The sequence below is a fragment of the Rousettus aegyptiacus genome, unplaced genomic scaffold (assembly GCF_014176215.1).
Source record: "Rousettus aegyptiacus isolate mRouAeg1 unplaced genomic scaffold, mRouAeg1.p scaffold_m13_p_4, whole genome shotgun sequence".
Taxonomy (NCBI): Eukaryota; Metazoa; Chordata; class Mammalia; order Chiroptera; family Pteropodidae; genus Rousettus; species Rousettus aegyptiacus.
Genome location: NW_023416307.1, coordinates 33,613,799 through 33,625,942, shown reverse-complemented (window position 1 = coordinate 33,625,942; position 12,144 = coordinate 33,613,799). Strand labels below are relative to the sequence as shown.

General features: G+C 34.8%; 1 pseudogene; it reads left to right on the top strand.

Annotated features, from left to right (window-relative positions):
* The window catches only part of LOC107518665, an 89,949-nt pseudogene that overhangs the window by 35,331 nt on the left and 42,474 nt on the right, over positions 1-12,144 (top strand).

Genomic DNA, 12,144 nt, shown 5'->3' with positions numbered 1-12,144 from the left:
CTATTTCGTGACTACCAGTTCGTACCTCTTAATACCCTCCCCACTTCACTCATCTACCCTCTGCCTCCAACCCTCAATCCGACAACCATCAAAATGCTCTCTGTATCTATGAGTTTGTTTCTATTTTATTTGATCATTATCCTGTTCTTTAGATTCCAAATATAAATGAAATTATATGACGTTTATCTTTCTCTGACTCACTCTGCTCAGCACCTTCTACGTCCATTCATGTTGTTGCAGATGGCAAGATTTCATTCTTTTTTATCTTAAGTAATATTTCATTGTATATGTACCACCTCTTCTTTATTCATTCATCTTTTTATGGACATCCAAGTTGCCTCCATATCTTGGCTCTTTTACGTGCTCTTATAGATGGACTGCATATTTCTTCTGAGTATCCTCACAGTCAAAGCAAAGAATAAAGCAAGTTATAAGACTCCTAGTATATGTTAGCATATATATAAAAAAAATTTAAGGAGAAAGCCAGCTTCTCTTGAAAATGAGATTCAAGAGACATTTCACTAAAGATGAATTAATAGGTAATTTGTTTAATTTCTTGTGGTACATGTACAAGATAAGCTTTATAGATACTATAATCTGTACTTGTAGAAAACCTAAATCATCACTTGCTTCTAAAAGCTTTGATTTATTTGAATTATTGAAATCAGGTGGCAGAAACTGACAAAAATTAAAATATTTAAACATGACTTCAAATTTTATCAATTTTATGCTTTTTACTGATAATTAAGAAATTTACTTGTTAAAAATACATATTTCTAATTTTAATCCTGGCTTTTACAATATGTATTTTAGGAATAAGACTCCAGCTATTGACCTTAATTCCTCCTTTTAACATGATTGTATTGTGGCCATAAACCTCTGTCTATCTCCAGTTGTTCACACAGCTTCATCTAAAAGCCAGAATGGTTCCAGATTTATTTATAATAAGTTGCTTATGGGTCGAAAGGCAGATATTTTCATCTATTCTGAACTTTCTTTGTAAGGTTGGCTTGTCTTTCTAATTTACTGGAGTTGGAGAACAAAGCTGCGAGATCCCACTGAAAGTGGTCAATTGGTGCCCTGCAGTACTTTCTTCCTCAAGAAGATCTAGGAGCACTGTAGGGAAGGGGAGGAGGATGGTTTATACAACCTTAGGTCTAAATAGAAAACCAATCTATATTCCCCCATACTGAGGATTGAAACTAATTTTTTTCCAAGTGGGGAAGAAAGACTGCAGAATCCCTGCTTTAAACTGTGTGAATTCTTACCTTTTAACTCATCATGGAACTTCCCACAGAAGCTGACCTGGAATTGTTTTGAAATGAGACTACGAAGAAAAATGCTTGTGATGATACTCTGATCTAACTGTTTCCATCAGATGTCACATTTAAATTACACTGTGCTCTAATACTCAGTCAAGTAGAGTTTCTATAAACAGAGCTGCTGCTTAATTTGCAACACTTTTATTACTTCTAGTATTTAATCCAAAATAGGAAGCTATATCTAAGGAAGTGATTGGTAAGTTAACTGAGGCTCCTTTTCCTTATGTTAAAAGACCAAGACCTATATTCTTCTCTTCAGTGTACAACTGAGTAGCTTGGATTAGATGATTGGATTATCTTAGAGCCAGTTATTTTGTCAGGTATCAAATAAACTCCAGTAAAACTGAGCACTACCCTCATAGTGTTTGTTGATAGTGTGTTATTTAATATAAGAGAACTTTAGCAATCCACCTTTCAAAGCTTCAGCAGATACTTTACCTGAGAAACAAAATTTTAAAAGTATATCCTTCCCTCCATCAAACCTTTGTTGTGGTGTGTTTTAATTTCAGGAGGAATACATTTCTTCTAATAAAATTGTGCCTTTTAAAGTATGTTATAAAGTAATAAAATTATTTCCTTATTTAGCACCCAGGAATCTGAAGAGAACAAAATAAAAATACCAGCTTAATCAGGAGTACTTATATAAAACCTAAATGTTTACATTTAAAATATACTCTTTAAAAATTTTTATTGATGGATAATAGTAAACATTATGACACATTCATACACTAGAATGATAAAAGGCACTGCTATTACTTAGATAGATACTAGGTGAAACAAAACTTCAAATATAGAAGTGGTCACTAAGTAACTAGTGTGAAAAAAAAAAACAATAGCTGCAAAACTCTGAAAAGTTAATTGGGAAAAAAAGTTTCTATTGGGGGGATTCACTTTTACTTAAATTGTTATAGGATTCCAAATTTCATCTGTCTCTCCACTTTCAGCATGTTTATCTCACTCTCTTTCTTATATCTTCTATCTTTTTCTCACTCCTAGCTATTTTCACAAACATTCTTAAATAATCTCAATTCAAAAAATGACTTCCTTCAAACCATTTCCCTTCTGCCTATTGCATTTTAACTCTTCTTTCATTTACCTGTACACATGGTGAAACTTTACTTTGCTACCATTTATGTTCAATCACTTGCCAACTGTCACTATTAATTATCTTCATATTGTCAGATCTCTTTAAATCATCTTTTGACATGAACTCTGTTCCCTGTATGTACCCTGCTCCCACTTCCCACGTGAAATATATCCCCTATCTTGGCTTCTTGGGTAACACTTTATTTTTTTTTTCCTTACTAAACTTTTTCTTTCCACTGTGACTGCTTTTCGATCTCTTTCTTTGATGTCTTCTCTATGCCTCGCCTAAAATATTGGTTTGCTCTCCTTAGCCTTCTTCTAAACCTGTGGTCATGCTGAATGATCTCATCCATTACCAGGGCCACAGATACCACTAGTGTGCTGATGACTCCAAAATCTGAATGGATCAGACAATGGAAAGTTGGGCTATCTAAGAAGAAAAAGTGGACATTATGAGTAATAAAAACTGAAGGATAATTTTAGAATAGTTATGAAAGAATACTCAATATATTTGATTACAAAGTAGATTTACCGGCTCTAGCTATTAAAGAAAAAAAAAAATTGAACCCAAGATACTGAATTTGGAGGATGTGGACGATAATGGAATTGCTTAAATAAAGATCAAAGGGTCATTACAGTTTTTTTTAGATCTCAAAGATGCCCCTTCTTCTTTGCTGGATGGAGCAGAAATCTCTTGGCCTATCCCTATCGCTTCCAGGTAGCTTGTACTAAATAACAGAAAATGTCATGTGATAAAATTTTCTTGCTATGATTACAAGGTATGGATCTTGTGAATAGAGAGAACAAAAATAAAAACAAATAATAACAAACATTAGGATTTCTAAATCAGCCATGAAGTATTGTATTATCACATCTCAAAGTGACAAAATGAGATGAGTGGTAGACAGACAAATTAAGATATTACGGCTAAATGGCTCAGGACTGCTTTCCTGACTCATTGGGAGGTATACAATGCAATGTTGAAAGAACCTGAAAAAATTGCCTGAGCAAGAACTGGGTTTTGTGGGGCAGCAGTAGCATGTGGCACAAACAGTGCAGCTTAAGGAGATAGCCAGGGTTATATGAGGGAACCATACCGAGAATGGGGTAAATCTTCATATTTTAAAAGTGAAGAAAAAGGAGAGCTTCATTGATTAAGTAGCGTCACAACAAGGGTTTACTAACGGACATGGTATTGAAATTCAGATTTCTGTCTTGTGGGCCATTATACCAGGCAGCCTTTAAAAAATGAGGAGGGATTAGAGAAATTTAAAGACATTCTTTCTTTTTGAAAATCACTTTCACATGCTTTGCCCCAACCAAATAAACATCAACATTTCTTAAACAAAACACCTTAATTCACAGGGAAAATGGCAAGTTTTGAAGGGTAGCTGACAAATGTTTCATTGCTTCTTCTGCTGTTCTGCTCCCTGGAGCCTGTTCAGCATCGTTGACTACAGGGACAATTTGCCACTTCCAAAGTTCTCTAAATTTAGAGCTGAGATGCTCGGAAAATCATTCATCACACATAAATGAACAGCCTGATTGTTATTTCCAAAACACTGAAAATCTTGGAAAAGACAAAGAACACAAACTTCTTTGAAAAGGGTATTGTCTTTGCTGTGTGGGCCACACCAGTTTAAGAGGCTATTTGGCTTCTGTTTTAGACAACCCATACATAGCACATTCCTATTTGACAAATCAAGTGGATTTTTTTTTTTTACAGTGGGACTATTCTATTGCAGACTTTTCTTTCTCATTTGACTTGATTATTAACAATTTAGAAACATTTACAAATGTTGAAAATTGTCCAGTTTAATTAAAAATACAATATAGATGAGGTATATATTGAATGAGATTTTGTAATAAAGTAAAATCAATCTTTAAATGAGAAAGGCTCATTTCCTATAAAGCTCATGCACAAATTGAGCGCTATCTCTGTCGCTCCATCCTCCCAGCACAGAAAATCACTGCATGGGTGCTGTACAAAGGCTTGAAGCTTTAAGGGATGGGCCATGTTGATTGGGTTTTGGTAGTTGTTTTTAATTTTCTTTTTTTATGTTCCATGAAATTCCTACAATTAAAATATTTGAGCTCAAAACAAAGAGTACTCTGATAATAATGCCACATTTCTGGAAATAATAAATGGCTTTTAGGCATTTACACGTCAGTATGGACTCATTTAATCCAGTTATTTTCCTTGTAAACTCACCTGGTCTTTGGAAAAAGGAGTTTTGTTTGGAAAAAGGAAAACAAATAATTTGGAGACATAAAACACTCATGTTGTTGTGGATCTGATCTGGGTGGGCAATGCTGTTGGAAAGAAAAGATACCGAAAATAAGTTTGATGAATTAAAAGAAAATAGATTTTCTTAAAAAAAGTGTCCTCTGTTTTCTGTGTGGGTATGTGCATGTGCACGTGCCTGTGTGCCCCCCCCCCCCCCACACACAAACACGAACACTCTCAGAGGATATATTCAAGTTCTCTGTTTCATCAGGAAATAGAACTCAGGGAATATTGATAACACTATAAAGATTAGCTATTTCGTGGCTTAAATAGCTTTTATGAACCTCGCTAGAACATCTTCGTGAATTTCAAATTACAGACAAAAATAACAAAACTTTGCAATGTAATTGGACTATAAATTTTAGAAGTTCTAAATCAAAGGAGATTTTCTTGGGTAGTATTTTATATAATAAAATTATTTTTAGGGTTTAATACCCCCAAAGTGTTTTTCTATCTCAAAGAACTGAAGAGTTTCCTTTAAGTAGTTAATAATTTTATAACTATTTTGTTTTGATCTTTAATAAATCCAAATTTTAGGCCTAATCATATATACGAAACTGCTTATTTGTTGGCTTATATGCCACTCATTTCTTTTAATTATTTTGATTTTCAATTTCTAATTAAGCAACCTACTTATAAGTTGTTCTCTTTTTTTAAAATATAGTAACTAAGAGGAGGAAGAAACAGAATGCTATAATGAATGATGTGCTACAAGTTATACCTTGATTATCTCAGTTATTCCTTCCAACAACCTATGACATAGGTCCTAAACGAAGCTGGGTTCAAACAACTGAAGGGTAGTATTGATATTCAGACTTCAGTGCGTATAACCACTTTATTGAATAAGCAATATTCTGATAGGTACTAATAACAGGACACAACATTTTGTTTCTTCCATGCTTGCATTCCAAAAAGATCTTTTGTGTCTCCCCATCATTTGATCAAGAGATTGCAGTTTTTAAGTCACTTTCAGCATAAGGAAATTTTTGATTTTCAGATATTATCAAGCCTAATCGTTCTTAAAACAAATCTTCAAACGTCCATCTAATTCAAAGCTTTTCCTTTACCTCAGCTAAGGTCTGAGAAGGACATTCGAGATTGGAAGTGATAAAGCTTCTGTAGGCCTTTCATTCATTCTCTCCACTTATTCTGTACGTGGCTGCTTCAGAATCGGTATTGAGGGAAAGGGGACCTGGAGAGGGATGGAAGTAGAAGGAAAAAGTAATGTCTCTCTTGCATTAGGGCTCTAGTGATTCATCTGTTCGTGGCTTCTTTTATGGCAAGTTTACAAATGCTGGCTGACACACGGGATTCACTTTCCAGTGGACTTCTTAAAACTTCAAGTCCTCCACAGGAAGGCACATTTCCAGCTTCCTTCTATGGGATGACATTTTGCCTGGGGTCACCAATATGGTTTTTAGGTATCCATTTGACATGAGGAAATTCAAATTTCCTTGCTTCACAGAACAATATAAATGCTGTCTGCTGCCCGCTGCTGCCCTCTCTACTTACCTTGTTATTCAGATCAGTTTATCCATCCTCTCACTTTTACCACTTTCCAGGTGAGAGGCAAGGACCAATCTCCATGTTTGCATAGGTCCTGGAAATATGTCAGGTTCTCCCAATAGCTAGCTGGGGAGTGAGATTCTCAGTCTTTCCTTTTAGACATCTCTACTGTTTATGCCAATTCTCTTATTCCTTCTCATTTATCTTGAGGTCAGGGGGTGGGAGGGTGGCAGGTAGCATACCTCAACTTTACCTTGATTAACCTCTTTGATGAAATTGTTTTCTTCTATATAGCTAGGAAGTTGGAATCAGTTGCTGTACTGATTTTGCTATCTTACATTTGTCCCATATAGGTATATCTAACAGCTTTCTTTAGGATGTAGAAAGTGCCTATCATCCATTTTTCTCAGTCTTGGGGCTTTAGATGAAATTCAGAGGCAATACTATAAGCCCCATTTAATACCCTGTTATATTGCTTTTAGAGTTCATAGCCTTTTCACTGTAACATATTGTTTTCCCAAATTTACCTTAGGTGGATCTACTCACATTCTTCAAATGTCTTCTTTTAATCTAGAAGTACAATATAGTAATAAATGTATACATAATATATTAAGTACAGACTTATATTGTGAATCTCTTCTCTTCTTCTGTTGTCTGTTATGAATATTATACATATTTTCTGCTACACATATAATATTGAATAGCAGCTATGGATTTTCAAAATGTCAATATTTGACAAACCTTAAATTTTTTCTATGGAAATAATTGCAAGAAAGCATTAAGGACTTTATCACTTAATTCTGATTTCTTTTCAATATGACCACTAGTTGGACAGTCAAAAGTGCTCTGCAAAGAACTGCTATGTGAAAAAAAGGTGTAGGTATCATATTTGGCCTTTGTGTTACATAGCTATGTGGATTTGGCAATCACGTTAACCTCTCTTCCACTCAGGGTTCTCATAATTAAAGACTCTTACTTAGTAAACTTGATAGTCACAAAAGGTTAACCATGCACATAGCACTTAGATGAATCATTTCAATGAAGCACCAAAATCCTTCTAAATAAAGTCAGGGCCATTGAAGCTGCTAACTAGAAAATAACCCCTGACAGATAATATGTCTGGACAAGCCATTATCCAGGATGGGTTGCTTAGATTTCAGTAAAGTGAAGTGCTAATCTAAGCAGTTAGTTCTTTAGAGTTTCCAGAGACTAAAGAAGAGGCATACCAACAAAACAAGCACACTTACAGAGCATGCTATTTCTTAAACTCATAGGCAGTATGTTTTTGTGTGTTCACAAATTAATAAATAATGTTCTGACATTTCCACAAATAATAAACTAATTTTCATAAATAAATATATTTCAAAATACAAATGAATATCCATCTGTTCCAGGATAAAAATCAAACCCTTTGGCATAAATTACTAGGATCTCTATGACCTAGCCTCTGCTAATCTCTTTAGTCTTGCCTTTTACCTTGGCCTGACTCGAACTATCAGCTACTTTTTCTTGCTAGGAAATACCAGGATGTTTTAAACCTCCATAGTTTGTCTTAGGCTGCTCCCAGTGTCTACTGGTTCAGTTACCTACTGCTGTGTAATAAATCTGGCCAACACTTTGGATTTTAGCAGGGCTTAGCTAGATGGTTCTTGCTGAGTGAGATTTGTCATGTGGATGTGATCAGATCGTTGCTGGAACTGGAATTGTTTGAGATTTGCTAACTCATTTGTTTGGCTCTTGGGCTTGAATGGCTCAAAGAGCTGAAATCCGGAATAGCTGGCTCCGTGGGCACCTCTCTTTATGCAGTCTCTTGAAATGATCTCTTCGACATGGCAACTTTAGGGCAGTCAGACTTTTTATAGAGTAGGTCAGGCCTTCAAAAATACATGTCTCAATAGAACAAGAGAGTCATCTTTTATGACCAGCTCTGTTGCACTCTTCTCAGTAGAAGTGAGTAGCTAATAACAACTCATGTTCAAGCGAGGGGGACTTAGACTCTACTTCTTGGTGGAAGAGTGTCAAAAAATATGTGGACATGTTTTTGGATCAGCACACATACATAGGGAATACCTTTTATCTTTCAACACTCAACTCAAAAGTCTTCTCTATGAAGACCTTGGATCATATTCACATTCCACCTTACTCCTTTCTCTTTCTCAAATTGACCATTTGCTCCATTGAACCTCTAATCTTCCTTGCACCTGCTTCTATTACTACATATATGATATCTTTTTTGTGCCTATATTAGTTTATGTTTATCTGACCTATTAAAATACACATTTCTTAAAGATGGGAAATGTTTCTATATCATTTTCTTTAGCCTTATTATTTAGCCCAGTGCCTCAAAAATAAGAGATTTGTTAATTGAATAACTAATGAATTGAATAGAATATTGACTAAAAATATGAGGATATAGGTGAAGATTATAGACACCAGAAAATTTATTTACTATAAAAACAGATTTACTTTTTAAAATGATATTAAAGCATTTCTTCCAAGGTGAAAAACATTTAGCTTTGGGCATTATGAAAGTTTTTAATTTGCTCAGCACTTTTCTTTATTGAGCAACAGGTGATTGGAAATCCTTAAGTTTTTTTTTTCTTGCTAGAATTATAATCACTGAAAGCAAAGTGCCACAGCTCAGATTAAGAGCTCATCTTCTTTGTTTTGAGGCATTGAAAAAAAATTAAAGAATAATGTAGAATATATTCATCTTCTTTCTCCCAGAACTATAGATTACATGAATCTTGTAGATAATCCACACTGATTACAATGAGAGCCATCAAAGGTCCATAAAAGCCCAATACAATAATGGAAGAAGGAAATTTTCCAAGATGAATTTAAGATGTGATGGATTTGAAAAATATAATAGTTAACTTCTCGGCAATTATCTAAAGAATGAGAAGCAGAATTTAAGCAATGCACTTCTATTTGCTTTAGATTTATATGTTTGCCTTTTGGATGCATGCTGACCACTTAAATTGACAGCATTAATCTTTGGCATCTTCATTTTATCTCCTTTATAAAAGCTAGTTTAAAAAGATGTTCCAACTCTTACCCAAATTAGTGGAAGCAAAGCTATTTATATTTAATTTTCTCAAGAGGTAGACTTTTTACTTCCTATGCATTTCTGTATTAATATTAGCACTTTGTACATTGAGAATTTTTAAAAGTTAAATAGTTTACTGACATTTTGGCAACTCAAAATCTCTGCCACTTGCAATTGCAATTGCATAGGGAATGGGTAATTATTCTTTAATAGTAGAAGAATAGTAGGGATCACATTTGGCTCAGAGTCTTGGGTAGTGTTTTTATTAAATATCACCCTGGAGTCATTACTCATTGCACACTTTAGCAAGACAGCTGATGAGGAAGGATGATAGAACAGGCGCATTGCCATCAATAGGCAGAGCACGCACAGGCTCAAGAGTGTAATTTGGTTCGACTAGTACTTGGAGACACTTACTGTCACACTTTGCCGCCCTACAACTAAAAAGAGTTTAGGGAATAAAAACTATTGTTTAGGGAAAATGAGTGGTTGCTTGATGGCACACACTTCAAATTCTGTTCAAATAAAAGCTAAGACAAGTGAGAGAGTCCACCCATTCTATTGTGACTTCAATGAAATCTAGGACATTGAATCTACAATTTCATAATGTTTCCTTAGGCAATACATGTAATAGCATCCTTCATGCACGTCAAGTGATATGAAGTAAGACATGCTGCCCAATCATTATACTTAAAGCTTGAATATAGATGGAGGTAGAGGCAGGGCTCCTTTACTAAGTTTTTGATACCGTTAAACATAGTATAAAGAAAACTTTTACACTGATTCCCATCATTATCATTTTATATATTTTTAATTTTTCCACTTGAGAAATAGTCATAACTATGATTACTCATTAATTTTTAGACACTTCAATTCTAATCCTTTGCTTTGTTATTTTTGGTGTATTCATAAAGTGAAAAAACAAAACCAAGAATCTCAACAACCAAGGTACATGTAGTGTTTAGTATCAGTGCACATGGATGGCTTGAGAAGATTTATCTCCTCCATCGGTCACGCTTCTCTTCTTAAGCTTTTTCAAAAGGAAACACATGCTCCAAGAAATCGGTGAGCATGCATGGCCAGCACATCTCTCAGATGAGTCTCTGAACCTCTGATTCCTGCCAAATGATTACCTCCAAGTTCCTTCTATACAAAAATCTTGAAGTTGTCACTGGTTGCATTATTTTCATTGGCACACCTAGCTCCCATAAACACTTTATGCTTCTTCAAATGCTTGCAGAAAATGAGAAAAATAAGTCTGGATATGTATTATTTGTACTAGCTTATTACTTAAATTATGACAAAACAGTAAAGTTATAATTCTGTTAGTCCCCTAAGAGATCAGGAATAAAGACTATTGAAAGAGAGCAAAAGGATGGATAAGGTCTTTTGTATTAATAATAATACTTGAATTAAATTTATAGGGTTTTATAAACTTATTTTAGGGGGAAATTCTTTTACTTCGTGTTTCAAGTGTTTAGTAGATTATCTGTATGTTGAATGAGAGTAATCAATGTTGGTGTATGATGCTGGTCAATAGGGGCTTTCTCTCATTCATGAAATAAGAAAAAAGAATAGGAAAGAAAGCAAAAGATTCATATCAAAAGAGAGGTCATGATCTGAGAAATGACAGCCAACATAGACCGTGCCTGTCTCTTTGCCTCATCTGAGATTGTCTGTCATAATTCTTCTCTTCCTACCTATTGTTTTAAATTTGACTTCTGCCTTTTAGATGATCTTGTGGCTCTATGTAATCTCTTTTATTTTCTTTTTATTTTTTAAAATGGTGAGATATATAGTGCAAAAAATATAATGTAGTTTTAAAAATAATTATACACCCTGTATCCACCATTTACACCAAGAGCTGAATCATATTTACAATAAATTTACAATTTTAGTGGGAAAGAGAAAAAAGTAAGTGATTGTGGGTGCCAGATCCAAATAAATCCAAGGTCTGGCTGGTCCACGGTTTGGCAGTCCCAGGTTTGGCTGTGATCCAAGCCCGCGGCTAGGAATAGGACCCTGGATTTATAATGTTACATTAGTGTAGTAGGGCACCTGTGCCTAAAATATGTAAACATAATTCAGCTTTTGCATCACGCATGTGTGGCTTAATGCTACTATTGTACTCAGCTATGTGTAGAGCCATGTGGTCCCCTGAAGAGCAGAAGGGGCGCACAAGAAGGGGAGCAGTGAGTGTGCACAGTACTGCACTCCCTCCACTCTGTCCAATAGAACTGCACTTCTAGAAACAGAAGTGCGCTCTGCACAGTAAAGCTGGTGCCTGCCATTTCATTCTCATGCCTGCCCCTTGTGCATTCTTCCAACTGGGCATCTCACCATCAAACCTTCCCTTTTGGATCAGCTCAGCACTGACAGTGACTACGTATAATAAAATGTTATAAATATTTTTAAAAACGCATACATGCAGATAATGAGGACACTAACAACGGAACAAGAGCTGTTGATTAATTAATTGAATGTAGAGAGTAATGAAAGGAGGATAGAAAAATCAGCTGCAAGTTTTATTTTAAGTGATAGCACTTAGGTTGATTGTGATACCACTAGGTAAGATAGAAACTTTAGTAAAATGGCTCTTAAACATGAATGTTGTAGATATAATGGAATTTATGATTCATTCCAATTTTCCTTGCATCCCTAGTTCTCAAATAGGAAAGATACGAATGAGCAAAAGAAAAGGCAGGGGGAAGGATATGAGCAAGGAGTAATTGAGAAGTGAGTGCCTTATGATCTTTGAGATTTTCTCAATGAGTGTGTGGTTATTTACACTCAACTTATATTTCACTATCTTTACTTTTGTGCCTATTATAATTTTATAGCAAAATTTTAAAATTAACCTTGCAATAAAGTAACCTTGAATTTTAGCTAACACA